Here is a 24556-nt window from a genome sequence, read left to right as displayed (position 1 = left end):
TTCTTCTAAGCTTTGCACCTCTCACTCAAGAATCAAGGAACCTGAATGTCCAGAGGTGAGGCTGGTCCTGTGTCTCTCACCACCAGGTTATCAAGAAAGGGTCTGAGTATATTAATCAAAGCTTTGTGGCATATAATACCACATGTATCTTTTAAATAGCAGTAATACAATTGTAACTTTGTAACTCTGATTATTTTACTATTTAATTACTATGTCATTTATCTTAATAAAAAGTCTTTAAGGCTATATCTGTCTCAGCATGAGCTTCCTGTCATGCCTCTGAGGGTCCTTTGTAAAGTCTGTGAAGCCTGATTCGGGACAAGAACCTTATTATCTTCTGATCAAACAGATTGGAGAGCCTAAAACCCATACTATCCAAATTAATATTATTAACCTCCTAATCAGGCAAGAGACTGGTGAGGCGGCCAGGAGACTCAGGGAGTGTGTGACAGGGATTTTCAGGGATTCCAGGCATCTTTAGATCCCTGAGAATCTCATCTGAGGCATTAGTAAAGAGTTAGAGTTAGAGAGCAAGATTGTGTGTCTTACTCACTCTTAAGGAATCTGATTTCTTGTGACTTCTTCTTGGCAGTGTTCCCAGTATTTCCTGTTATGTACTGTGGTTTGACTTAGAGTTTTAGCTTAGAGATTATAAATTTAATCTTACAAGATATAGATTAATAGTGTTATTATTTAAAGTGATACGTGGGTTTAGGGGACTTTGTTAAAGGTTGAAGTTATAACGAATGGTACCAATGAGATATTAGCAGTAGCATCGGGTCCAATGACCCACGCTAGTGCTGGCGGGAAACTTGATAGATCTATGTATTAGTTGCCACCAAGAGGGTGCAATAACTCAGTTGTATGGTTTGAGCTACCTTATTTCAGTCCCCATAACTCTCCCAGGCTGCACCTCTGATCCACCTGCCTCAGTTTCACCCAGCTGTTTGGCAGGTCCTAACAGAGGAAAGAGACCTCTTGATCAGCTCACTCCATCCTAACCCCTGCCTGGCTCTTGCTGCAGACACTTCAGGTAGGTCCTACTTTAGCCTCCAGATACAGGAAGCAGGAGAGGAAGCATGTTGCTGGCAGAAGTGAGTGGATGTCAGCTTAAAATCGCTGGACGGCTATAAATCAGACCATGGTCGGCTGTTGGAAAGAATAAAAAAGTTGGAAAAGGTAGAAGATTTGTTAGAGAAAGACAAAGAATTGGTTCCCATCCCTATTGGCATGGTGGAACCAATGGAAATATTGAAACCTGCAGGGCCAATTACTAGAAGTAGGGCAAAAAAGTTAGTTCAGACTAAGGTTATGTCTACACTATGAAATTAGGTTGATTTAACAGAAGTCAATTTTTTTAGAAATCTGTTTGATAAAGTCGATTGTGTGTGTCCCCATGAAGCGCATTAAGTCAGTGGTGTGCACCCACAGTACTGAGGCTAGTGTTGACTTTTGGAGTGTTGCATTGTGGTAGCTGTCTCACAGTTCCCGGAGTCTCCGGTGCCCATTGGAATTCTGGGTTGACCTCCCAATGCCTGATGGGGCAAAAACGTTATTGCGGGTGGTTCTGTGTACATGTCGTCAGGCCCTCTCCTTCCCTCCCTCCATGAAAGCAATGGCAAAAAATTGTTTCTCACATTTTTTCCTGGGTTACTGGTGCAGATGACATATCACAGCAAGCATGGAGCCCACTCAGCTCACTGTCACCATATGTCTCCTAGGTGCTGCTGGCAGACGTGGTACTGCAGTGCTACACAGCAGCATCCCCTTGCCTTGCCTTGCAGACAGCAGACAGTGCAATACAACTGCTAGTTGTTGTTGTCATCCCATGGGTGCTCCTGGCCAACCTCATTTAGGTTGGTTGGGGGCATCTGGGCAGACATGGGTGCTCCTGGCCGGCCTCGGTGAGGTCAGTTGGGAACGCCTGGACAAAAATGGGAATGACTCCTGATCATTCTCTTCTTTAAGTTTCGTCTAATGGAGATTCAGTCCTGCTTGGAATATCATGCCAGCTGGAGGCTTCTGCCTCAGGCTGCTCTCCCAGTTGGCAGCACCATGCGGTCACGCCTACCCCAGCCTACCCCTTGCTCTCATGGCTCATGAAGCCTGGACAGTAGTAAGGAACAGTTCAACTATAGGCTGAGCAAGTGCATAACGGTGATAGAATGTGCCTTTGAACACTTAAAAGCTCGCAGGTGCAGTTTACTGACTCAGTTAGACCTCAGCGAAACCAAAATTCCCACAGTAATTACTACTTCCTGTGTGCTCCACAATAAAACTATGAGAGTAAGGGGGAGACCTTTATGGTGGGGTGAGAGGTTGAGGCAAATCACCTGGCCACTGATTATGCACAGCCAGACACCAGGGTGGTTAAAAGAGCGCAGCAGGGCGCACTGTGCATCAGAGAAGTTTTGAGCGGGGGGGTTGAACTAGATGATCTCCTGAGGTCCCTTCCAACTCTGATATTCTATGATTCTATGAAAACCAGTTTCATGACTGGCCAAGCTACGGTGTGAAAGTTCATCTCCTTGATGAAAACCCCTCCCCCTTGGTTCACTCTACTTTCCTGTAAGCCAACTGCCCTCTCCTCCCCCCTTCGATCTCCACTTTCAGAGGCAATAAAGTCATTCTTGTTTCAAATTCATGCATTTGTTGTGGAAAATTGACCACACGGTTGATTTTAGATCAGACAGCCTGAGGCTCCTTTATTTTATACAAACATATATGCAGGGAGAGACAGCATAGCCCCACACAAGAGGCAGGCTGCTCTGTTTTCTACAAATTTTACCATGCTTATAAAGGTTAAAACCGCAAAACGTAACATGCTGGTAACACATTATTTGCCTTATTTGGAATATAATGTTGATAACAAGCAAGTTGACCAATTAATTTTCCATCTATGGCAGAGCCCCAATTTTCCATCTATGGCTTTTCCTGTTATTGTCTTTGCCAGTCAAGTCTGCGGTTTGACTGTTCTAATACCTTTTCTGTAGTCCCGACAGCAAGCTCAGCTGTTGTAACTTAACAGATCTCCTGGTTCCCCTTTATCCAATTCCAGTTCCTCTTTTTGGGGCCCTGACCCCCTTTCTGTCCCTGTATGCCCCTTATACAGACAAACAAGCTAAGCAGAAGCTCTAAATTTTGCTTTTAGCTAAAGGCTTAAGGCCTACAGGGAAAAGGCTTCAGGCCTACAACAAGGGGAGGGTTGACTTTTCCCTGTTACATTCTTTATTAATTTGTCACATAAATGGGGGGGATAACTGCCAAGGTAACCCGGGAGGGGTGGGGAAGGAGGGAAGCACAGGGGTGGAGTCGTTGTAGAGGCACCCCCTAGAATGGCATGCAGCTCCTCATAGAAGCAGCATGTCTGGGGCTCTGCTGCAGGTCACTGTCATAACCTCTGTCCTTCATGCCCTTGGAGATTTTTTCAAATATTCCGGCATTTCGTCTTTTGGAACGGAGTTTGGATAGCACAGATTCTTCTCCCTATATAGCAATCAGATGCAGTACCTCCCGTTTGGTCCATGTTGGAGCTCTTTTACAATTCTGGGACTCCATGGTCACCTGTGCTGATCAGCTCGCGATGCTCGCCAAACAGGAAATGAAATTCAGAAGTTTGCAAGGCTTTTGCTATATACCTGGCCAGTGTATCTGAGTTGAGAGTGCTGTCCAGAGTGGTCACAATGCAGCACTCTGGGATAGCTCCCAAAGGCCAATACCATCGAATTGCGTCCACACTACCCCAAATTCAACCCAGCAGGGTTGATTTCAGGCTAATCCCCTCGTCGGGAAAGAGTACAGAAATCAATTGTAAGAGCCTTTAAGTTGACAAAAAATGGCTTCATCATGTGGACGAGTGCAGGGTTAAATCGATCTAGCACTGCTAAATTTGACCTAAACTTGTAGTGTAGACCAGAGCTAATACAGTATCTTTAGGAGCGGAGCTGGAGATTAAGTGTGAGCTTCCTGTCATGCCCCCGAGGGTCCTTTGTAAATTCTGTGAAAGAGTTAAGAGAGGAAGTTAGCAGTGTGGAAGCTACTAGCAGTCTGCAGATAGAAAAAGGAAGTCCCAGGGCAGCATCACAAAAGATAAAGTTGAGTGTCATCATAGAGGGGGAGACTAATGATGTAAAGAATGAGATGAGCAGAGCAAAGGGGGAGGAAATATCCTCTCCTCTGTTAGTGTCTGTCTCTGATAGTAAAGAGGGAGTGCCTTTAGTGATTGTTCAGGGACTAGAAGATGCTATGTCACAAGTGACACAAGTTGCTGGTGCCTGTGATGTAATAATCTCTAGATTACAACAGAGAGAGATACAACAACCAAGGGATGCAATTCCTGCTCCTCCACCCAATGTTACATTGGCACCATATAGATCAGGAGTCCCAGTCCCTTTGAGTAGACATGTATTGGCATTTGGGCGATCATCAACATTGCCTAGGTCCCTAGAATTTCATGGACCCTCTACATCCCCTTGGCATATGCCGGTATCACCTGATGTACGGGTAGAACACCCTACTACACCAGATCTTAATGGACTGAGAGATATCCTGCATCAGTGTGGAAATGTCTTGAGTGCAGGATGTAGAGGTTTTATGGAAAGTTACCCTGCTCATCCAGGATTATTTCCAGAGGAAAGTTCTGATAGCTCTGATGAGGAAAATGTGGATTTGGGTAGAAAATATCAAAACATAAGAATTATAGATTCAAACTCAGATAGAAGCTCAAATCCCGATCTGAAGAGAAGATCCTCAAATTCTAATTCTGATTGCCCTGTAGCAGTAGTTACAGATATTAAGACCCTAGATCTGGTAGCTAAGCAAGTAGGAATAATGGAGAATTCTTTGGTTGCAATGCATGCACAACGTGTACAAAAAACAGCAAAAGTGTTTGGTTTACCAAGGGAAGATTGGATTAAAATCTTACAACTCACAGTAAATCAAGCATTATGGAGTACTTTGCCACCTGAGTTTAGAGTAGGAAAGAGATCTTTTAAAGACACAGTAGCCCTATTGAAACATAATCAGCAAGCTGGAGTGGCCATCCTGTCTAACTTAAAGCAGAGACCTAATGAGTCCCCACATCAGTTTCACCTGCAGTTAAGTGCAGCATGGCACAGTCACATGAAAGGGGAAACATATGAGCCACCATACATTAGTTTGGTGGTCAATAACTCTTCCCCATTTACAGGAAAAGGTTAACATGCATATGTGACATTATTGACATAATCTGGAACCATATAGAACACGGTTGCAACCAAAGTCCTGTAGTGGCAGCAAATCTTGTATAAAGGGGGTCAAATGAGGTGTCTAAGACCAAGTTATAGGTTGCTGGTTATAATTATGCTGTCTGTATGCATGTGTCATTTTTGTAGTTGAAGTTATAAATGTTGGCTATATCCTGTCTGTATTTCAAACTTATGCTATGCTTCTGGATAACATCCCAGACAAGTTGGTGTTAGCTTTGCCTAGCCTGCTTGATGGCCCATTAAGAACCATCAGCTATACAAATAACCCATTGAGAGAAGGCAGATATGCCTTATAACTCCGCAAAGTATGCAGGAACTTCCCCATGTGACTCCAGACTCCATTTTGCTGTAATTTTCCACAGTAAGAACAAAGAGGTGTTCTTACACCTGGAAAAGACTATAAAAGGCTGATGCCTCATCTCCATCTTGTCTTCAATCCTGCTTCTTACCTCTGGAGGGACTTTGCTACAAATGGAAGCTCTACACAAAGGACTGAATGACTGATCCCACCTGGGGATGTACTCCAGAGCCTTATTTTGAACCTGCAGTTTATTCTATCACTGCTACAAGCATGAACCAAGAACTTTGGCATTACTGTATGTAATTGATTCCATTTAACCAATTCTAGCTCTCATAGATATCTTTTCCTTTTATGAATAAAACTTTAGATTTTAGATTCTAAAGGATTGGCAACAGAGTGATTGGTGGGTAAGATCTGATTTCCAACTACGCCACTGTAACAATGCAGTTCTGGCAGGGCCGGTGCAAGGATGTTTCACACCCTAGGCAAAACTTCCACCTTGCGCCCTCCCCCATCCCTGAGCCTCCACCCTGAGGTGCCCCCCCCCGCGGCAGCTCCCCCACTCTGCCCTGAGGTGGCCCCCAGTGGCAGCTCCCCACCCTCCGCCCTGAGGACCCCCTTGCCCCAGCTCATCTCTGCTCTACCTCCACCCTGAGCATGCCATCACTGCTTCACTTCTCCCACCTCCCAGGCTTGCGGTGCCTAAGCTGATTGGTGCCACAAGCCTGAGAGGCAGGAGAAGTGACGCAGCTCACCCCTGCCTCACCTCCTCCCCGAGCATGCCATCGCTGCTTCACTTGTCCCACCTCCCAGGCTTGCAGAGCCAATCATCTTAGGATCCGCAAGCCTGGGAGGCAGGAGAAGTGAAGCAACCACGGCGTGCTCAGGGAGAAGGCGGGGCAGGGGTGAGCTGGGATGGGGAGTTCCTCTGTGTGCCGCCCCCCCCTTACTTGCTGCAGATGGTCCTCTCCGCGCTCCCCTGCCTCAGCTCCCTCTGCCTAAATGCTGGCAGCGACCAGGGCAGCCAAAGATCCAGCTGCCGCAGTTGCTGCCAAAGAAAATGGTCCTCCCCCCAAAGCCTAGTGCCCTAGGCGACTGCCTAGGTCACCTAAATCATTGCACCAGCTCTGAGTTCTGGCAGGACCCAACTGAGAGTGCCAATTCAGGACAAATTGCTTAAAACAGGGCAGTTACAGCCCAAGGCTGGGGTTTTTCCACCTCTAAGACAAACCAAACCACCCAGACAAAGAAGACCCCACTGGCTAACCACAAGTCACACAAGCAATCTCCTTAGACACTGCAGTTTTCCAGTATCAGCCCCAGTGCCACTCGTTATGGGGACAAATGGTTATGAAAACCAATACCCCAATAAAGAAAAAAAAAGGGTTCTCTCAATCCCAAAGAATCAAGCCCCAGACCCAGGTCAACCTACAAATGAGACTGGACCTTCGAGTGGGCGTGCCCCCAACAGGGTCATGCATTTGGACCCCATGTAGGGGCCCGGGCCTGTGTTCCTTTCTTTTCAGATGCTGCCCAGAACAGTTCACACCTGCAGAGATCCAAGTCAGCACCTCCCCACAGAGATGAGGACTCAGTTGTAATAATGTTTAAGATAGTGCAGCAGATGCTTAAAGCTCAACAACAGAATATCCGGAAACTCTAAGCACGCGTGAATGAGCTAATGATGGAGGGCCAAGGCCCAGCACCCTCAAACCGTCCGGTGGTCTCTGTAGACCCATTTCCTTCTCTTCGATGGACAGACTCTCCTCCTCCAGAGTTGGCTGGCTCCAAAGAGATAGAAGGAGAACCTGTAGATTATTTGTGTGCATACTCTACAAATTACTCAGCAAGACACCAACCAACCCCAACTGTAGTCATAGCCCCTTTAGGCAGGGATGCAAGTGGGAGACCCCCAGAATCTGCAGCAGTAGGAGGCAGCCACAGGAATTTTATTATAAAATCTGAGGCAGCGATTAGCATTATCCATGTCAAGGCTCCTAGATCCTCTTCTGTGTCATCAGGGCGTACAAAAACACTTTCAACTTTTGCAAGCAATCAGGTTGTTACCATACTTTCTAAACCGACTGAAGTACAGATAGGTCACCTAAGAAAAGTTCATAGCTTTGCGTTAATGAAATTAGCAGACCCAAGTAATTGCCTATTGGAAACTGATTTATTATACAAACAGGAATATGTTCTTGATTTGGTTAACCAATTGTTGTGTCTGACTGTAGAACAGGCAAAGGATGACTCACAAGTAATCATACCTGAGTGTGGCATGGTGTCTCCAGTGGAGGACTCTGACCCTGAGAGGTATGATTTGAACAAAATAGTGGCTAATCATACAGCCCAACCTGAGTTACTGGCTGTACTTCACAAGCATGCAGATGCCTTTGCTAAACACAAACATGATTGTGAATTTATAGCAGTCACTATTGTAGTGGAAGGAGGAAATATATCAGCCCAAAAACAATATCCTTACCCAGACCATGCAAACTCATACATAGGAAAGACTATCAAGTCTTTATTAACATAGGGAATACTACTAGATGCACTTCCACTTCTAATTCCCCTATTTGGCCTGTGAAGAAACCAAATGGTTCTTGGCATCTCACGATTAATTACAGATTCCTGAATCAAGTCACACCCACTTGTGCCCCTACAGTGGCCAAGATGCCAGATGTAATCAAGTCCTTTGATCCAGAGGCCGCATGGTTTACTGTCCTTGACATCAGTAACAGCTTTTGGACATTACCATTGGCCCACATTTCACAGTACCATTTTGCATTTAGTTTCCAGGGGGCCAATATTCCTGGACACGTTTACCCCCAGTTTAAAAATTCTCCAGTTTTATTCCATGCGCAAATGAGGTGGGTACTGTCGCAATTTTCTAAACCAACTGTTCTGTTTCTGACATTTGTTTGGCAACACGGACCAAGAAGGAGCATCTGGGAAGGCTTAAGGAGCTCTTGCAGACTCTAAGGAAGCACGGCTAAAATGCAATCCAGCCAAGGCACAGCTAATGGCCAACAGTGTTTCTTTCTTGGGCCTCACCCTGACAAAATGGGGCAGAACCCCGGCACAACAGAAAGTGGATGAAATCCAAACATTGCCTTTGCCACGGGACCCAACGGCTTTAAAATCCTTTTTGGGTTTAACTGGGTACCATAGGGATTTCATTCCCAATTTTGCTTCCATTGCAGGTCCCTTGTACCAACTGTTAAAGAAGAGTGTCCAATGGAAATGGAATGAGCAACACACGGAAGCAGTATCCCAACTGAAACAGGCCATTGTCAAGGCTCCAGTGTTGATCACTCCAAATCCTGAGACACCCTATCACCTGGAGGTAGTGGTGAGTGTTAATGCGTTAGCGGCTGTGGCTTCACAAGACAGACATGGGAAAATCAGACCTGTGGCCTATGCCTCATGTTTAATGTTATCAATTGAACTTAAGTATGACAATTATGAAAAGCACCTATTGGCAACCAGTTAGGCCACACAACACTTTTCTAATTGGCCTCAGCCCGATCATGTTACACTCATCACACACTCCCCTTCAGTTCTTACTGTCCAACAGGGTAAAAGATGGGCATGTCTCAAATGCTCGCCTAGCCAACAGGGCATTGCTGATGCAAGGAAAAGATATTGCAGTAAAACCTTTTAGAACACTATCTTTGTTACCAACTGCCCTACTGTACCAAGGGAGCCACATGTGTGTCCCAGTCTTGATCAATTGGATCTAAGGGAGGAGGAAAAACAAAGCTTTTCCAACCATTGATCCAGGAGATAGATTTTGTTTAGAGGTTTGCTGACTGTTCTAGTTATTACCATCAAGGCAAACCTTATATCGCGTTTGGAGTCTATGCAGTTCCTCCTGAGGAAAAAGGAGAGCCTTGGGAAAAGGGATATTCATGCATTTCACATTCAGCTCAATATGCTGATTTAGCAGCAGTGGCTTGTGAATTGGAGTACTGTCTGCAGTTCTTCATCACTACCACATACCAAAGTATCTGTCCGTTTTCAGACTCTGCATGGGTATGCAATTCTCTTACAGAGTTTCTACCATGCTGGGAGACAAATAGGTTCACATCTTCTAATGGCTCTCCTATTAGGTATGCATCGCTGGTGAAATATATCCACTGGTTAGCAGTAACAATCACTGTCCCAGGGTGGCCAATTAAAGTTAAAAAAATAAAAGCTCACTGGAAATTAGAACCCTCTGCTACAAAAAATGGGAAGGTTGATAAATTAGCCCCAAAAGGAGCCCAATTAGGGGATTCTGGAAAAAAAATCAGAAATATTCTATTACTACCCAAATGCCCTATTGCCACAACTAAAGTTGTACAGGCTGACATACCACATTTAAAAGAAATGCAAAAATCAAATAAAGACATAGTAAAAGTAATCCAAAAGCTTTCCAAGGCACAAGAAGGGTCGCTAACAGCGGATCCTTTGTACAGAAGATATGAGCAGCATTTGCAGGTAGCGGATGGAGTTCTCATGTATACAGGAGGTCCTTTCCCTGTGTGGGTAGTTCCAGCTCACTTACAGAGGGAAATGATGTACATGGTTCATGACACTCCTACAGGAGGACACCAGGGAGTGGACAAAACTGTCCAGCATCTTGCATCTGTGGAATGGTGGCCACTTCTTAGGATGAATGTGCAACAATATTGTGATAACTGTCTGGTATGTACTCAGGCCAATCCAACTCCATTGAAAAGAACTGCATCATTAAAATCTCAGGTGCATGAAGGTCCTTGGATGGCTTTGCAATTGATTTTGTAGGTCCTTTGCCAAGGACTGAGAGAGGTAACCAATACCAGTTAGTGGCTGTCGATCCTTTTTCAAAGTGGGTAGAGGCATTTCCTCTTAAGGCCAATATTGCAAAAGCCACCACCAAGGTCCTAGCAGAGTAAGTCTTCTCTCAATGGGGGATCCCTGCAAAGTTAAAATTCGACCAGGAATCACATTTCACTGGACAGTTCTTTAGGGACCGCCTTAAATTAATGGGAGTCCTGCAGAGACTACACATTCCATACAGACCACAGTCATCTGGGATGGTGGAACAAACCAATTGGACTATAAAAGTAATGTTGAGGAAACTGGTTGATACCAATGGGCATAACTGGGACACTCTCATGTCTCTAATTTTAATGGCATTGAGAGCGACGCTGACTGCATCTACGAATAAAACACACTTTAAAGAAATAACAGGCCAAACAATGCGATTACTGAAACACTTAATTTGGCACACCAGTGGCACTCAATTAGAGGAAATAAAAATGGATACCTACCTGCAGAATCTGCAAGAACATTTAAATCAGGTCCACTTGCGGGTAGCAGCTAAATTGGGGAAATCCATATGAAAGGCAAAGATTTACTTTGAAAAAAATCAGAGAGAGAATACTTGGGAGGTTAAAGACCAGGTAATGCTGTTATCATGTAAAGCACCAGACCATGAACTGTGTAACTGATGGGCTGGACCCTTCTGGGTCATTGATAAACTCAATTCAGCAGTGCATAAGATTAGAATAACAGGAGGCAAGAGTAATAGAGACAAGAGTAATCGGTTAAAGCTGTATAGATAATTTAGGTCGCAGAAGCAACTTCCTCCTCAGGACTTCAGTGAACAGCATCCAACAGAATTGCAACAGCTGGAGTCCAGCAAATTGCAACCATAAAATGAACATTGATATTTCTGATTTACTACCCCCCCATCATTGCTCTAAGGGTAAGACTGAGCCAAATCACAAATCTGGGACAAAACTGTTACAACCCCATGAAAGCAGATGACACAGTTGTGCTCAATTGGCTGAGCATGTGAAACAGAACATACTGACACAAAAGGGATGGACTATTATACTCAACCCAAAACATCCACAGTCCTATCCATTAGGTTAAGGAAATTAGAGGGGAAGATGTCACCTTTGAATATCAATTGGTTGGAGTAATCTCTTTGCCATCCAGTGGCTGGAAAAAGATTTGGTGCTCGGATGATCACTCAAAGAGGGGAGGATATAAAACCCAGGAGCGTAGCTGAGAGGGAGCGGGGGGGGGGGCGTAGTTCCCCCACTGAGCACATTCCCCCAAAGTGGCGCCTTAGTAGGAATTTGTAATAAGGTAGAAAGGTCCCGGATTTCCCCCCCTCCCCTTGCCCCCCCCTGCAGAGTGTGGCACTGCTGATTGGCCACCTGACTGAGCCGCTCCCATTGGGCCTCCAGCAGCCAGACACCATCACCCCCCGGCTGCCTCAGCACGCTGTGAAGGAGGGGCTGTGTGCTGGAAGTGTGTTCAACTTTGGCTCCAGAGGCAGCCAGGGACTGGAGCTGCATAGTAGTAAGGGAAGTCCTGGGGGCCAGTCAAGGAGCAGGAGAAGGGTTGGATGGTTCAGGGGGGACTTTCTGGGGGTGTGGAGAGCGGCTGGGGCAGTCAAGAAGCAAGGCGGGTTAGATGGGAAGCAGTCTGGGCCTCTTTCCAACAGCAAAACACAAGCATATAAAAGCAGCCTTCACTGTGAAGTACTATCAGCTGGCCCGGGCAGCCTGCATGGCACCCAGCCTGCTTGCCTGAGCTGTATTATTAATGCATTTTATTTGGAAGATGCAGCCTGAGTGATTTAAAGGCCCAAAACACTACTGAAAGAGTTGGAAAAGTTGCAAGCTTTCTCTGCTGGACTCTTCATCTGGGTAACACTCTGCAAACTTGCTTGAAGCACTGCACAAGAGATATTTATTGAGGCAGTTTATGCATCTCACAGGTTAAGCTCTTCTAAGCTTGCAGCTATGGCACAAAAGGATTTGAGAGCAGTTAACAATTCTGTGTGGTTAAGAGATTTTCATTTCTTGGGCCCTGCTACCCAATGCCACAGGGCTCCACAGGGGAGACTGAGTGAGTAGCCCCACTTGTCCTCTGCAATCCCTTCCCTGCTTCTTTCCCTTGTGTTTGTAAGGGTCTCATTAACATGCTGCATCCGAATGCCCATCCTCCAGGCCTTTCCTCCAGAGACACAGCCTCCTGGCTTCTCCTTCTTTCTCACTTTCTCCTTCTCTCAATTTTTCTCCATGCCCCGTCCCTTTGTCTATACTCCCTCCTGTTATAAACAGATAGCTAAGGGTTAATGTTCTTTTACCTGTAAAGGGGTAACAACAGTAACCTGAAACACCTGACCAGAGGACCAATCAGGAAACAAGACTTTTTCAAATCTGGGTGGAGGGAAGTTTTGGGGTGTGAGTTCTTTGTTTTTTGTTTTGTATCTGTGCCCTCTCGGCTCTGAGAGTGATTTTTCTATCTCCTGCCTTTCTAATCTTCTGTTTCCAAGTTGTAAGTACAAAGATAGTAAGACAATAGGTTTATATATATTTTTTTGTATTTACATGTGTGTAGTTGCTGGAGTGTTTTGAATTGTATTCTTTTTGGATAAGGCTGTTTATTCATTTTTTTCCTTTAAGCAATTGACCCTGTAGATTGTCACCTTATACAGAGACTATTTTTAATGTACTTGGCTTTTTTTTTATAAAGCTTTCTTTTTAAGACCTGTTGGAGTTTTTCTTTAGTGGGGACTCCAGGGAATTGAGTCTGCAGCTCACCAGGGAATTGGTGGGAGGAAGAAGTCGGGGGAAAATCTCTTTGTGTTAGATTTACTAAGCCTGACTTTGCATACCCTCAGGGTGAGGGGGAGAGAGATTAGCTCTCTCGGTACTCGTGTTTCCAGGACTGGAAGCAGGGAATCTCCTAGGGTCGTCCAGGGAGGGGAGCCTGGGAGGAAGTAACCAGGAAACAAGGGGAGGGGGTTATTTCCCTTTGTTGTGAGACTCAAGAAATCTGAGTCTGGGGTCCCCCAGGGAAGGTTTTGGGGAGACCACAGTGAGCTAGCCACTGTAAATTTCCTGGCTGGTGGCAGCTTTACCAGGTCCAAGCTGGTAACTAAGCTTGGAGGTTTTCATGCTAACACCCATATTTTGGACGCTAAGGTCCAGATCTGGGAAAAAATGTTATGACACCTCCCCACCCCATGCACTGTATTAAGCACGTCTCTGCCTCTCTTGTTTAGGGGCTCTGTGCTGGGATGGCAGAGGCAGCGCTATTATTATGTTCTCTGTTAGGTCTGTTTGGATCAGACTCTAAAATCAAGTGCTCCCTTTGATAGCAGTATCCCTCAGCCTGCTCGCAAAGGCTTCTGGCTTAACACTGTACCCTCAATGGCAGGATCTGTGTACCCTCAATGGCAGGATCTGTGCGTGGTCCCTTGCCCCCCCACACACACTTTGGTTTATGGGATGTGTCTTGGTGTATATTGGGGGGTCCTGTCAGAGGGTGGGGAGTGGTTGGATACGTGTGCGAGTCCTGGCAGTCTGTCTGGGGGCAGGGGTGTGGATAACGGTCAGGGCAGTCAGGGACTGGTAGGAGGTAGAGTCCTAGGGGGGAAGTTAGGGTGGGGGGGGGTTCTCAAGAGGGGGCAGTCAGGGGACAAAGGGCAGGTAGGCTTAGGCAGGGGGTGGGGTCCTGGGGGGCGGTTAGGGGCAGAGGTCCCAGGAGGAGGCAGTCAGGGGACAAGCAGCGGGGGATGTTGGGGGCTCTGAGGAGGGGCAGGAAGTGGGAGGGAGTGGATGTAATTAGTAATTTGATATGTTGAGTGGCGTCTTTTTTTATATGTTTGCTCCCTCTGATGTTAGAACCTGGCTGCGCCACTGGTAAAACCTATACCTCATCACCAACAAATTCAGCTTCCCTAAGACACGAAATACCTTATGGAACTTGGAGAAACAAAGCCATTTGTAATAATCTAATAATGGAGGGGAGGTTAACCATATATAAAGTATAAAGGACAATATAAAGTGCTCATTATAGCTGCTTTTCAAACCAAATCAAGAAGCAAAAAATATGTACTAAATGTAACGTTTAAACTTAAGGTTCTGAATCCAATTATTGGTACAATTATGACAATCCAATACCAAATGATGTAACTTGTCCAAGGATAAACCCAGAACCTGCTAGTGGTCTCACAACAACGCCCATAATAGGGGAAGTGATTATTCAAGTTCGGTTTATGCTTATTCCTGTAGTGTTAAAGTTGTCTCATTGGTATCTAGAAAAATTTAGCTATTGTCAGCATACCAAAGTGGCTTCTTTTTTTCCTCAGTACAACTTGTGGATAGAATTGCAGCCTATCAACAACAACTGCGAAATGTTGTTCTGTTGGGAATGGATAATGAAATCCATAAACCACATACCTCTAGGAGAAAGCGTAGCTTGAATCTTCTTGGAAGTTTGGGATCCCTAACAAGACTATTTGATTCAGGAGTGTCAATTTGGAACCGTGCAGATATTTGGAAAATTCGCAAACATAAATTATGTGTTACAAGAGGAAGCCAACCGAGTGGTCAATCCAATGTTACAGGAAATAAAGGGATTGTCACTGGAAGAGCAATTTACTGTTTATAATATGCATAACATAACCCAAGTATTTAATGAGACTCATCGTAAAATTAATCAGCTAATTGCTTTAAACAATAATCAGCACAGGGATCAACATTTAGGAAAAAAGATGATATGCAGGGATATGGGGAATATATTGTAAATGCAATCACGGATACATCACGATCCTGAAGATTGGGAAAGGTTCCTAACTTAATTAAAGATGAGCAACTATTAAGCTGGTAGGTACTGTCCTAAATGTTTTCAAAGGCTGGAAAAGAAACAATTCACATGTTTGGATTCATGCCAGCATTTATCAGTGGATGCTATGAGAGAGATGGTATCTGTGACACCTCACCCCAGCCGAGACGGTTGTTCTCTTTCTAAAGATTGTAGGATGGCACTATCCTTCTATGTCTCATTCACAGTCTTGTTACCAGTATTTGACCCAGACAAAAATGTGTGTACAGACAATTGTAGCTGTCCATTCTATAGGTCACCTCAAAGGCAACATCTATAGGAAACGTATTAATGCACCTCCCTTGGTGGTCTATCACACTCCAACTCAGATGTGAAAAGTACCACAAATGGCCTGTTGCTCTGAAAAAGGGCCTCAGTGTATCTGTAGGTGTAACATGTTTGAGACAGACACTGTTCTGTGTGAAATTCAGGGGAAAAAATGATAGAATTCATCATCGTCATGCCTGATAAGGCTGACCAAGTGGAAGACTCCGATGGAAAGGGTGACCTATGCTGGAAATAGCCAAATTTGCATGGTTAGCAATCAAAAAAGGTACCAGTATGTCCCTTGGAGTGTCCTGTGACAGAACCAAATTTTTGTTTTACTCCAAAGCAACCTACTTTGGTAGGGAATCAAGCTATTTCCCCTATACCACTTTTGAAAACATCACCATTATCCAGTCTGACCCAGCCGATCAGGATTTAACTATCCAAAGTACACCCACCTTTCTCGTCTACGTTCCCCGACTACGTTATAGTTAAAGTCATTATTGGCTCATAAGAAGATCCACCTCATACAAATTACTAAAGATATGGACAAAGCCAAACAAGCCATTACCCAGTTAATAAATGAGGGTAATGAGCCTGCAACAACTCCTGGGGAGAATTTTGGATTAAAAGAATGGGTTTTTATCCAAGGAATTGCAAATAATTAATTTCTTTGCTTTAGGATGCCTGCAGTATAAATCCAAAAGGCCCAAGCTGAGACCTAGACGGGCACCAAATATTGAGAAAAATAAATATGTATACATGGTGCCCACACCAGAAATGTGCCAGGGTCCAGAATACCATCTTTATAATACCCTTCATCCACCCCAACCAAGGAAAAATGGCGTTAAAACTGTCCCCACAGATACTTCACCATCTACATCCGCAACTATGTGATGGGGTTCATTGTTGCAAGCCACCCTGTCAAAGGGGGGCATGTAGCCTACAGGATTAACCCGCTTGCTTGCATATATCTATATCTTTTCTTATAATTAAAGTATTTGGTATATTGTAATAGGTTTATAGATTTATATTAAAGTAAGTTCAGCTATAATGCAAGGCACTTACAGGCCACATCTTGTATGTTGAGCTAAGGCACAGTTAGCATATCTATGTCTGGGACCTTTCACTCAGATATCAAAGTCAACACACACACGTCTGGGACCTTTCACCTAGATAAATAGATAATGGTAGACTGGCATAGAGGGGTTGTAAGTCTGTACCCTCAAACTTAACATGCACACCACAAGAAAAGAACTGGGAAACAAAAAAAAAGTGTGTATATTCTAATGTCATTAATATGTGCGTACATGTCATCAATACGTACAAACATACTAGTATATGGAATTAGTGTACCCTAACATTTTTGTGGGTAAGCAATGAAGTTTGGGCATAAAAGGAGGGTTCAAACACCTGTGCCCTATAAAAGATGGCCTTGCTAGAGAGGCTTTGCTTGTTTTCCTTAGAGCTTTCTAAGTTCCAAGGGGACTAGGAAAAGCTTAGTTTCCCTAAGATTTTGTTCTTAGTTTGGTTTATTGGGTTTTAATTTTAAGTTAGTTAGTTTAAGTTAGTTAAATAAACTGTAAGTTAGCTTCGACAGTTCTCAGCTCTAGCTTCTTCTAAGCTTTGCACCTCTCACTAAAGCATTAAGGAACCTGAACATCCAGAGGCAAGGCTGGTCCTGTGTCTCTCACCACCAGGTTATCAGGAAAGAATGCGAGTATATTAATCAAAGTTTTGTAACATATAATACAACGTATCTTTTAAATAGCAGTAATACAATTGTAACTTTGTAACTTTGATTACCATTTGATTACCATTTAATTACTATGTCCTTTATCTTAATAAAAAGTCTTTAAGGCTATATCTGTCTCAGTGTGACCTTCCTGTTATACCTCCGAGGACAGGAACCTTATTATCTTCTGATCAAACAGATTGGCAAGCCGAAAACGCATACTAGCCAAATTAATATTATTAACTTCCTAAATCAGGCAACAGCCTCTCACAGAATTTGCCAAGCAATCTCTTAGCCCCTGCATTTGCCGTCAATCAAGACAGGGAAACCCTTCCAACCACACATCTTAATTCAGTTCAGGCTTTGCCTGGTGGTTGATTGCCTTGGGCGGTGGCTTCTGTTGTCCCCAGCTATCACGACATAAAAGGATAAGTGACAATCAGGGTCAAGACACCCCAACGGGGATCTAAACCTCAAAGAATAAGCAATTGAATCAACTGGTTGTCTACAATATCATTGTACTTATAAAAGTGTAGTGAGTAAGGTCTTTTAGGGAAGCCAGGGACACCCTGGTGATTAATATAATTGTGAGATGTCTGTGTGACACTGTATGGAATATGGGTGACCATTTATAATATTATCGATACCAATATCACAAAATTGCAATGAATCTTATACTGGATAGGCAATGTAAGTGATCAGTGGAAAAGGTAGAATTTGTTAAATATGATACGCTTGTTTGTATTGTGACAGACCCAGGCCAGTTGGGAACAGCACAGTAGACCTGTTGGTATCCAGGGAGTGGGCGGGCAAAGCCCACCCACTGCTAAAGGACCTCCCCCCAGCCTAAGGGGAGGATCCACAGGTCCATGATACCAAATAATTCCAGGGGAAAACTAATGAAAAAAAACAGGAATGGGAGTGAGGTCACAGCATTAAACAAAGGGATCCTGATGGGGACACCTAGCAGAGAACCCCAGACAGCGCCCACTTCTCCTCAAAGGTGTCAAGGGATCCAGTGGACGCTGCCCAGAGGAACTCTGCCCGGATGTGTGAACGGATGGAGAAGTGGAAATAGGCCCCATAGTCACAGGAAATCCCATGGGCCAACCTCCTCTCCCTGGTTTTGAAGATGGCCATTTTGGCCAGAGCTAGGAGGAGGTTGACAAGGAGGTCCCGTGACTTTGTAGGGCCACGGATGGGGAGTGCATAGATGAACAAGTGAGTGGAAAAGTGCAACCAAAAATATAATAATATATCTAAGAGGAACCGGAATAGGGGCTGTAACCTGGCAAACTCTAGGTAAACGTGTGCCATGGTCTCCCTCATGCTGCAGAAGGGGCAGGTGTCTGAGACGGGGGTAAACCACGCCAAGTACACACCTGTGCTCATGGTCCCATGAAGGAGCCACCAACTGATATCCCTGGCTGGCCTTGAAACCAAGGTGGAGTATAGGCTGGACCACCAGGGCTCCTCCCCCCCAAGAGGTGGGAGGAGGTCCCACCACTTTGTGTGAGGGGGGGATGCAAGGGTGAGGAAGTGAAGAGTGTGGAGCACGAGCATGTACAAATGTTTCCTTGGAACAGAACCGGCTGCAAATCGTGCAGCGGGCTCACAGTGGAAGGGTAGGGGGGCCGGTTAGGTCCACAGGGCCTTGAGTGGAGGGTGGGCGGGGCGTGATCTCTTGCAGGACCTGGTCGAGATAGGCCCGACAAGCAGGTGACAAAGCGGCCTTCACTTCCTGAAGTATGCGCTGGGAAGTACGAGGTCTGGAGAGCCCCATGCACTGAATGAGTGTCAGGGGATCCAGCCAGTCTCCCCAGTCATAGTCCAGGAGGTCTCCAACCCTGGTGACTTCTGCCAGGACCAACCTCTAGTGCACTGTGGGGGACTCCGCCACCTACACACTGAGTTGGGGGTTGTGTAGCAGGGGCTTCGCGAGGAGATCAGCCCCCACAGTTGCTGCCATGGACCTGGTTGTTGAAAACAGCTTCCAGGTCTGGAGGAGGTCTGGTAGAAGACTGGCAGCCTGGAGAGGTTTCGCGAAACACCTCTCAGATGGAGATGAAGGAGCTGCCAGTCATATCGGAGCCCTCGGAAGTGGCAGAGGAAGGCGTGCACCAGTACTCTCCATGCCGGACTACCTGCACCATACAGGAGCCTCTGCAGGGCCTGGAGGCAGAAGACATGGACCTGGGTGTGTAAGCACTTCAGGCCTTGCCCTCCTTCCTCCAGGGGCAGGTGGAGGAAGCCTGCAGAGAGCCAGGGCACTCCTGGCCAAAAGAACTCCAGAACTGACTTCCGGAAGTTGTCCAGGAAATCCAGGACCGGGACCAGGGTGTTGAGCCAGTACCAGAGCATGGACAGGACTAGCTGACTGAGCACCAGTGCCCTCCCTCGGAGGGAGAGGCACCGGAGTAGTCCTGTCCATTTCTGGAGCCGCTCTATCACCCTGCCCTCTAAGCCATGCCAGTTCTCTGGTGGAGATGGATGTGTGGCAGAAAGGCAAATGCGGAGATAGAGCAGCAGATCTGCATTCCACTGGATGACCTGAAGTGCAAGTGGGAGGGAGCTCGTCTGCCACGTGTCCCCGACCATCAGGCCAGAGCTCTTGACCCAGTTGACTCGAGTGGAGGAGGCTGCCGAGTAAATGGCCTGGCAAGCCTCCACCCGCACCAAGTCGCCTGGGTCCTGGACCACAAGGAGCACATCGTCAGTGTACACCGACAGAACCAGCCACAGCTCCGGCTCTCAGAGCACCAACCCCGTCAGCTTCCGGCGGAGGAGACAGAGGAAGGGCTCGATCGCCAGAGCGTACAGCTGGCCCGAGAGGGGACACTCCTTCCACACTTCTTGCCCAAAGCTGACCGGTTCTGTCAGGGTCCAGTTGAACCTGACCAGACACTGCGAAAGCGTACAGCACCTGGAGAAAACCCACAAACTGGGGTCTGAAGCCAAATTCTCACAGAGTGCTCAGGAGATAGAATACCCATGGTCCACCCTGTTGAACGCCTTCTCCTGATCCAGGAACAAGAGGGCGAACAACAGACCATCCCTACACCTTAGTTCCAGGAGGTCCCAGAGCAGATACAGGTTATCAAATATTGTGCGGCCCAGGACGGTTTACGTCTGGTCTGGGTGGACCACATCTGCCAGCATGGACCGTAGCTGCAGCGCGATGGCCTTTGCTATGACTTTGTACTCCATGCTGAGGAGGGAGACAGGAAGCCAATTCCATAAGTCGAGGAGGTCCCCCTTCTCCGGCAATAAGGTGAGCACAGCTCGCCTGCACGAAATAGGGAGGACCCCATCCTGCAAAGACTCGGCCCAGACGGTGACTAGGTCTGGGCTGAGGATGTCCCAGAAACGCAGTCGAACTCCACGGTCAGCCCATCCATGCCCGGAGATTTATTGATGGGCATGCGACGGAGGACTTCCGAGAACTTGGCCAGAGTGAGAGGCAGCTCTAGCCTCTCTCTAGCCATCAGAAGTCCATCCCAGAGCACTCTGCAAGCATTAGGATCTGTCAGATCCAGGGAGAAAAGAGTTGCATAGAAGGCCCTGTCCCTCCCGCACATCTCCGCCAGATCCATGAGGGGGGTGCCATCCTCCGCCAGGAGGCAGGTGATGTGTTTCTTGGCCCCCCTCTTGGTCTCCATGGCATAGAAGAAGCGGAAGCCATGATCCATCTCCTAAAGGAGGTGGATGCAGGATCGAACAAAGGCACCCTGGGCTCGATGGTCCTCAAGGGCCCAGAGCTCCTCCCGCTTCTCCCAGCACACTTCACAGAGGGATGGATCCTCGGGGCTGGCGGCCAGATGCCTCTCCAGCTTTAAGACCTCCTGTTCCAGCTGCTCTGTAGTCGCATCCCTCGGTCAGCTGGCACCCCGGGTGTAGTTCTGGCAGACGAGCCAGGCGCGCACCTTCCCCAGGTTCCATCACCGCCGCGGCAAGGGAAAGGCGTGCAGCCAGAACTCCCGGAAGGACGCCACGAAGTCCACATCCTCCAGCAAACTATTATTAAAATGCCAATAGGCCAGCCCCAGCCTCTCCGTGCAGAGAGAGGCCGTCACGGTGGCAAGGTGGTGATCTGAAAAAGGGGCCGGCCGAATGCCAGAGGACTGGGCCCCTGAAAGGTGGAGACGTGACAGGTAAATGCGGTCCAACCGGGAGTGGAATGACCGATGGGCTTCCACCTGGACGAAGGTGAATGTCGAGACATTGTCTGGGTAGTGGTCGTGCCAGACGTCCACCAGGGAGTGTCGTTCGACAATCTCCCGGAGGACGTCAGAGGAGGCCGGGCACTGCTCGATCCCTGAGCGGTCCCGTTCCTCGAGGGTGGTGTGAAAGTCCCCGCCCAGGACCAGGCACTAGCGAGAATCCAAAGAGCTGAGGAAGGCGGACACCTGCTGATAAAAAAGCAACCTCTCTCGGTCCGATGTCGGGGAGTAAACGTTGACGAGATAGACCACAAGCCCCTCCATGCGGACCTGGAGGCGCAGCAGGAGGCCCAGCACAGCCTTGGTGACCTCCCGCACCTTGGGCCATAGTCGGGGGAGAACAGGGTTGCCACTCCAGCCAAGTGAACCAAGAGGTGACTAAAGTAGACTCTGTTCCCCCACTCCAGCCACCAGCTAGCTTCAGCAGCCGGATCCGTATGGGTTTCCTGCAGGAAGACCAGAGTACCCGCCCTCCTGAAGGAAGGAGAGCATCTGTTTCTGCGGAGACCCATCCTACAGCCCCAGGTGTTTAATGTTGCAAAGATGATCGGTGCCATGAGGAGGGTTGGGGGGGATCCTCAACGGCAGACATGCCCACGGCCTCCTTCGGGCAGCGTAGCAATCCGTGACCTACCCCGTAGATGAGTAAAGAATCACGGAAGAGGCGGACCCACTGGTAGGCCGTGGCGGCTTGCTTCCCGGTCCTCTTACCCTCCCCCATGAGGGCCCTCATGGCCCGGAGAATCTGATGGAAATCCCCCCACCGCTGGAGTGGAAGCTAGACCTTGTTATGGGAGCCACGGACGTCCTCAAGGAACTCCCTCAGCTCCTTTCTCAGCATATGGGAGGGTGGGGTTACCGATCTATGACTTTCCCCCAGCGGGGCCCCCATCACAGTTCTGTGGCTCACCGAGGTGGGCAGGCAGGGGGCAGACCCCCGACGTGGCATCCGATGGGCTGACGCCACGCAGCCTGCCCCGCTCCCTGGTTCAACAGGGGGTAGCGGAGGGAAAATAGCAGCCCCTGGTGGGTTGGAACAGGGAAATACAAAGGCTGCTCCCAGGGGGGTATCGTTTGGGAAGGAATCAGACCCAGGGGCGGCAATGGCATCATGGGAGGTGGGGGGGATAAGGATGGGGCTGGCATCAGAGACAGGGCAGGGTTCAGGAGTAGGGTCAGCGCAGGGACAGGAACAGAATTGGGGATGGGGGCAAAGGCAGGATCCTGAGCTCCAGTAGGTTGGCTGCTGGAAGGCGGCCCATCTCGGTCTGGCTCAGGAATCTGGGGAATGGGAAGAGGACCCTTAATGGTGCCAGACTCAGCCACTATGGCTGGTGTGGCAGCCATAGCATCTGGAGTTGGATGGTCGTCAGTGGGGTCCCCACCCGAGAAGGAGGTCGATTGCCCCAAACCTAAGAGGGACACCCCAGGGGACTCGTGTCCCAGCAGCATGGCACCGCCCGTCGCCTCAATAGGCTCAGTGACCATCAGTGGGGTGCCACCTGCGGCCAGGCAGATGGAAGACTCCAGAGGATACTCAGAAGCAGGAGCAGAAGCAGCAGTTAGGGGAAGGGAATACGGGGAATGGGGAACTGGGGTGAAGTCACTCAGATCGAGGCCCGCTGGCAGAGGGTCATCCTCCCCCTGGGTGACCGGGGTCAGACCCAGGGCCTCGATCTCCTCATAGGTGGAGGGGAGATCCTGTTCCACCACCCTAGGATTCTCCCTGCCAGCACCCAAAGTGACGCTCGCCTCAGTGCTTGGAGGGGCTTTGGATGGTAGGGGGGCAAGAGGGGCTCCATTGGGGGCTTCCATAGGAAGGGACTCCGGAGGAGGGGTGATGTTACCTTCCGGTGCTGCCACATTGTCCCCAGCTGGAACCAACGAATGGGCATTGTCAAGGGGGCAAAGCGGAAGGCTCGGCATCGGTGCCCCCCTTCCTGCTCTTCCGGGGGTCTCCGAATCTGAAGGATGGAACGGGGCTCGAACCTTCCATTTGCCCCGCTTCCCCTGTACTATGGACCAGCCCTGCATGGCATCATTCGGGGGCTGGCTAACAGGGCTCGGGTCGGGGAGCAAGGGTGATGGCTCAGGGACTCGGGGAGGCAACAGTAGGGCAGCATGAAGGAGGGAGGATTCTCCCTGGGGTGGGCCCTCTCCCACGGCCGGCGGTATCTCCGCCTCACCCTCCTCCACAGGCCCTACCAGATCGCAGACAGTGGAGGCAGGGTTCTCCTGCTCATCTGGGCTCGCTAGGGGGAGTACCCCTTAGGCCCGAGCAGGAGTAGCGATGGACCGAGAAGGAGGAGGGGCAGCTTCGGGTGCCAGGCAGCCAGGGGCATCGGCGATGACAGGGCCAGCACCTTGCCGGGGCTCAGGGGTCCCAGACGCTCCTCCGTGCCAGGCCAAAGGGCAGTCCCTCCGGACGTGCCACATCGTCCGGCAGAGGTAGCATCGGGCTTCCCCCGTACAATACTGCATCCGGTAGCAAGCTCCCTGGTAGGGGACCAGAAAGGATCCCTCAAGCGCCTCTCCGTCACGCACTTCTGGCAGCAGTTGAAGCTGCACTTGCCAGCGGAACGAGAGGAAGTAATGGAGGGTGGGATCTTTGCAGCCCAATGGAAGAGGTCTGATGGCCCCAGGGCAGAAAAGGCAGGCAGCAGGGCGGCATTGGGCAGGAAGGGAGGGACAGAGGTCAAGATTAAGTGGACCCCCAGGTCTTCCAACCGCTCCAGGGGGATGAACATGCCCCCCACTGCCAGGCCCGACTCCACCACCTCCTGGGCGGCGACCTCCAATGCTAGGAAGAAGACCACTCTTTCGTACATTTTGGAGGCCGCCACGATGGCCGTGGGCCTCACCACCCTCGCCAGCGCCCGCATGTAGGTCTCCACATGGGGTGAGGTGGGCACCAGGAGGCAATGGACGCCATGCTTCCTGGTCAAGGTGGGGAAGGGACCCCAGCAGCTATAGATAATAATAGAAATGGTGGTCGGAGGAGCAGCGGCAGGCGGGGGGGCTGCCGCCACCTGGGCATATACCCTGGGGGCCGGGGGAGGGGCACCCGCAAAGCTAGTGGAAGGAGCAACGGGACTGCGGCAGCGGAGGTAGCCCCTGCTATGGAGGGCCA

The 24556-nt window shown here is 48.4% G+C and overlaps 1 long non-coding RNA gene across 1 annotated transcript; it reads left to right on the top strand.

Annotated features, from left to right (window-relative positions):
• Nucleotides 1-3299: 3299 nt before the first annotated feature.
• LOC115650701 lies at nucleotides 3300-23851 on the top strand. Its single transcript, XR_004000198.1, has 3 exons — nucleotides 3300-3311; nucleotides 15328-15335; nucleotides 23727-23851. It is a non-coding gene; the product is annotated as an uncharacterized LOC115650701 (long non-coding RNA).
• Nucleotides 23852-24556: the final 705 nt, after the last annotated feature.

This window comes from Gopherus evgoodei, chromosome 4 (genome assembly GCF_007399415.2).
Source record: "Gopherus evgoodei ecotype Sinaloan lineage chromosome 4, rGopEvg1_v1.p, whole genome shotgun sequence".
NCBI classification, from domain to species: Eukaryota; Metazoa; Chordata; order Testudines; family Testudinidae; genus Gopherus; species Gopherus evgoodei.
The sequence above is the reverse complement of the archived record's forward strand: the minus strand, read 5'-3'. Positions and strand labels throughout refer to the sequence as shown.